The 5421-nt window shown below is 40.2% G+C and overlaps 1 pseudogene; it reads right to left on the reverse strand.

The window, feature by feature from the left end:
• Positions 1-326, reverse strand: part of LOC102867921 — a 5945-nt pseudogene extending 5619 nt beyond the window's left edge.
• Between the last annotated feature and the right edge of the window lie 5095 nt (positions 327-5421).

A 5421-nucleotide genomic window follows, 5' to 3' on the forward strand; every position in this document is an offset into this window, starting at 1 on the left:
AAAAAATTTAAAAAAAAGAAGTGGGACCCTGCAATCATGTTCGCATTGTAATTATTTTATTAAATGTTAGTGTGACTTACTTTAGATATGGACCTAGTGGCTTTCATCTTTCATGACTGTGTTCTGTGTTTCTGGCTTTCACCAGCTGTATCTACATCTGAAGAAGAAAAGAAGTAGATATGTCCACCAGCTCTCTGCCATTTCAGAGCTAACATCTCGCACTTTTGTTAGTCTCTTTGAGCCTGGACAACAGTTCTTCAGAGGAGAGTGAGCTCAGGCTGACTTTAAACCCAGGACTGTCTCACACTGATGGTCTTGTTCTCCATGTTACACTGACCCTGTTTTTCATAGGCTTCCCTTCTGCTAGCTCTGAACTTGAACATTATTATTTCAATGCATGTATAATCCTATCAAGTTGTGAATTTTTCCATCACTACATTAAAAAAAAAAAAGAAATGAGTCTTTCTTATTTAAGGCCTTGACATATTGATACCTTTTAAAAAAACAAAACAAAACTAATGTTGGAAATATTTTGGTTGATGCCTCTTTCTGTGAAAAATGCTTTGGAATTGGAAAACCTTTGAACTCTCGTCATGCAACTCTTGGAGGCTGGAAGACTTGAAAGCGTTTCAAACGTGCAAGCGTTTTTTGTTTGTTTACTTGGCAATTTTATAATTCAAACAATTCAACATTTCTAAATGCCACACTTGTAATGTACTGTAGGTAGTCATTAATAAACATGAATGAGGCTTTGAGGTTTATAAAAGGAGCAATAAATAGAGTGATGAAAACATCAAAGCAGAAATCAGGGTGCTGATTTAGAGCACATGACTTCTGAGCGCACTGGCATTGGCTCAGGGGGAAGATGTACCATGCTGGCTGTGAGCTACACAGTCTATCGGACTTGTTAAAGAGGAGAAATTCTAACCCAAATGACTAGCGGTATCATTCACCACTTACACATGCCGGTGGCTGCCCACTGACGGCTAATGACTTACTCTTTGGGTTTGTTAACTTTCAACATGACCTCGAAGACATTGCAAACTTGATCCAACTTAACCACCCTGGCCTCTGCTGGTCTTCTTTGGGAACAGGCCATCATTCAAGCCCCACAGCTCCGGAAACACTAGCTTAGAATCTAGAACAGGATATATCTTTTCATACCACTATGCCTTGACCAAAAGATTACTGGTAACATAATATTTACACATTTGATTTTGAACTAAAAGGTTGGTGGTTCAAACCCAACAAATAGTTCAAACTTGCCAGTGACTCTGCATAAGAAGGAAATAGTCTGCTTCTATAAGATTTCATAATCTCTGAAACTCTAAGAGGAAAACAATACTGATCAAAATACTTTCTTTCCTTCTACTATTCAGCAGTAGTCTACATGACAGTCACACCCCAGCTGTTATTCTTAAAGAAAAACCTCAGGGTCAGACATTTATCTGTAACTAAATGGTTGACAGTTTGAATCCATTCCATTAAGAAACATAAGGAAATTAGGATTTACAGCCTTAGAAGACATATAGGACATGTCTACTTTGTTTTATAGGTGAATATGAGTCAGAATAGACTCAATTGCAGAGATTCTGGTTGTTTGTTACTAGCTGGACTCATCTCCCAGGCATCTCCAATCTACCTTCTATCTAAAATGATTCTAGGGGATAAAATCAGGATTCACTATGTGATCACTCTTGTTTTAGTCCAATAGTACTTTTATAACACAAATATGAGATATTGTTGTTAGGTGCTGTTGATTTGAGTATGACTCATAATGACCCAATAAACAGTCAAACTGAACCCTGCTCTATCCTGTGCCATCCTCACTGTTTCTAACACACTAGAGCCCGTTGTTGATGTCACCGTGTCTATCAACCTCACTGGGGGTCTTCCTCTACTTCACTGAGCCTTCATCATTCTAAATAAGCTGCCCCTGAATAGCCTCACCTAGCTAGGTATCTAAGACGAAGCTTGACCATCCTGGCCTCCAAGGAGTATTCCGGCTGAACTCTTTACAGCACAGATCCGTTTGTTCTTTTGGAAGTCCTTGCAACGTTGAAGTTCTTCTCCAATAACTCAACTCAAAGGCATCAATAATTCTGTAATCTTTATTCATTGTCCACTTCTCGGATCTATCATCTATAATGTTGAATGTTGGTCCTGTGGTGAGGACCTTTGTTTTCTTAATATTGAGATGTGATTCATACCATAGATTGTAGTCCTCGATCTTCTGCAAGAAGCATTTCCTATCCACCTCATTTTCAGCAAGCAAGGTTGTGTCAGTTATATAACATAGGTTGCGGATGAGCCTTCTCGGAGACTGATGCCACATTCCTCTTCATAGAGTCCAGCTTCATAAATTATTTGATAGCATGTATATTGAATAAGTATGGGGAAAGGATAAAACTGTGATACACACCGTCCTGATTTTAAACTACGCAGTCTTCCTCTGCTTCGTTCAGATAACAGCTTCTTCGAGTTACAGATTTTTTATGGGCATAGTTAAGTGTTCTTGGACTCCCATTCCTCTCAATGTTAGCCATAATTTGTTATGATCCATGTAATCAAATTCCTTTACTTGGTCAATAAAACACAAATATATATTCTTCTGGTATTCTCTGCTTTAAGTCAATGTCCATCAGACATCAACAATGATATCCCTGATGCCACAGTCTCATCTAAAACCATCCTGAACGTTTGCAAGTTGTCTAACAATTTACTGTTCTATCTGTTTTGGGATGTTCTTCAGCAATATTTTACTCCTTGTTGTTGTTGTTGTTATGTGCCATCACCTGTGACTTACAGTGACCCAATGCACAATAGCTCTAAACCCTATCCTATCCTGAGCCAGTCTCACTTTTGTTGATATGTACCCTCATGACCCAATCTCTGTGTCAATCCATCTCATCTAGGGTCTTCCTCTCCTGCGCTATCTCAACACCCTTCCAAGCATGCTGTCCTTCTCTGAGGATTGGTCCCTTTTAGCTACATGCCCAAAGTATGTGAGATGGAGTCTCAAAATGGTTGTCTCCAAAGAGCACTTGCTTTTACTCTTCCCAGGGTAAAATGTGTTTGTTCTGATGGCAGTCCATGGTATGTACAATACTCCTCTCCAGCACCACAACCCAACTTTTCTTCCATCATCCTTGGTTATTGTCTAGCTCTCTGATGCATAGCAAGTAACTGACTATGGCCTGGATCAGGGACAACTTAGCAGATTTTCCTAATGCATTGAGTTCTTTTTATTTCATGATTACTAGTGCAAAGAGGATTGATTGTGGACCAGAGCAAGCTGAAGTTGTTGACAACTTCAATCTCTTCTCATCTTTCATGATGTTGTCTGTGGCTCAGTGGTGGAAAAAACCGAACATTTTACTTACATTAGTGATATTAGTGATGTTGTTGTTAAGTGACGTCTAGTTGTACATGACTCATAGCGACTCTATGAACTAAAAACCTGAGCACTCTTCATAGAGTTTCCAGAGGAAAACCATTTCAGAAGTGGATGCTACGCCGGCTTCTGAGGGACCAAATAGGTTTTTAAATAGGAGGCCTTATCACATGGCTTCACTTCCCTTAGTCAATCAACATTCCACCCTAGTGCTCACCAATCCCAGCCTCTGTAGAACCAGCTCCTGTAGATGACTTTCAAACTGGTCGTCAGAGCCATGCCGCCTCCCAACAAGAGTTTTTAAATAGGAGGCCTCATCACATGGCCTCACTTCCCTTAGTGAATCAACATTCCACTCAGTGCTCACCAATCCCGGCATAGTAATGATACTGTTTGATGATTTCCGCATTCTTGTAAGGTATTACGCTGCCAGACTAAACGAATGAGCTTAAATTCACCAGCTGCTCCATAGGAGAAAGACAGACAATTTACCTCTGTGCCATTTATTGACTCTGAAAACCTACTGGAGAGTCAGTTATGACTCAGGTCAGACTCAATGATACATGGCAATAATAAATTCAACTTTATAGAACAAAATTTTTTTCCTCATACTTCTGGAGTATAAAAGTCTATCAGGGTCTTGACCATGTTAATTCTGTCCTTGTCAGCAGCGCTGGGTATTCATTGGTCCCTTGGAATCTTTGGACTTGAATGAGCAAACTCCTTACCTGTTGACTTTAATTTCATCAGCCTTGGAAAACAATGCTCTTGGAGACCTGAGAGTCATCAGCCTCCCCAGCTATGTGAGCCAGGAGAAACCTTTCCCCTGCAATCTGACCTGAGGACCTAGAAGCTTCTATAAGTATGCAAACTATTTCCTTGCAACAGAGCTTCCTTTTCCATATTTTTTATCTTTTTTTCAAAATTTTATGCTGGCTTACATCAAAGTTCGTAAAATTCGTATATGTCATTTTTTTTGCATTGGATCTTTCCAGTACCTTTATCTATTTATTTATTTTTAATTTGTTTTATGTATTGACAGCTATGAAATCACATAGTGTTCTGGCATTCCCCCCCCCCAACACATTATTTCTAAAGAATCATGGTTACTGTGATGCTAAGCACTGTGACACTGATGTGCCAATTGTAATCAATAATGGTTACCCGTGGTGAACAGTGTTTGGTGGAGCTTCCTGATTAAAACAAGCTTGGAAGCAGGAGTGGCATCCACTTCCAAAATAGCTTCCTTCTGCAAACTCTATGAACAATGCTCAGGTCTTCCCTTGATAGGGTCTCTATGAATCATCTATGACTCGATAGCACTTAACAACATCAACACCACAAAACAATAAAAAGTTTATAGAGGTTGGAAAAATTATCTGGTGTCCCATAGCCATTCAATGGCAGAATACAAACTAATAGCAACCCTTTACTATTGAGTCAAATAAATTCAATCCTTGAGTTGCAATGCTTAGAGATGCTGTGGACAACATCTTGAATCACCCAGGAGACATTAAAAGAAGATGAAAGGAATACCCAGAGTCACTCTGCCAGAAAGAATTGACCGATACTGAAGTATTTCAGAAAGGTGCGCCTGATACAGTCCATGGACTTTGCAATCACTTGTTATGCATCAGAGAGTTGGACAATGACTAGGGAGGATAGAAGGAGAATTGATGAATTTGAGCTGTGGTTCTGGAGAAGAGTATTGAATGTACCATGGACTGCCAAGTAAACAAACAGATTCATCCTAGAGAGGGTTAAACCAGGCTACTCTTTGGAGGCAAGGATTCTCTGGGGATTCGTCTGACATACTTTGGAAATGCTGTAAGCAGAGACAGGTCCTTGGAGAGGGACATCATGCTTGGTAGGGTGGAGGGACAGCACAGGAGGGGAAAACCCTCTATGAGGTGGATTGATTCAGTGACTGGGGTAATCGGGATGGGTGTGTCAGAGGCAATGCGATTGGCACAGGATAGAGCAGGGTTTAGGGCTGTTGTACATAGGGTCGCTATGAGTCGCAAACG

The sequence above is a fragment of the Elephantulus edwardii genome, unplaced genomic scaffold, assembly GCF_000299155.1.
Source record: "Elephantulus edwardii isolate Elephantulus edwardi_28Jun2011 unplaced genomic scaffold, EleEdw1.0 scaffold00035, whole genome shotgun sequence".
NCBI classification, from domain to species: domain Eukaryota; kingdom Metazoa; phylum Chordata; class Mammalia; order Macroscelidea; family Macroscelididae; genus Elephantulus; species Elephantulus edwardii.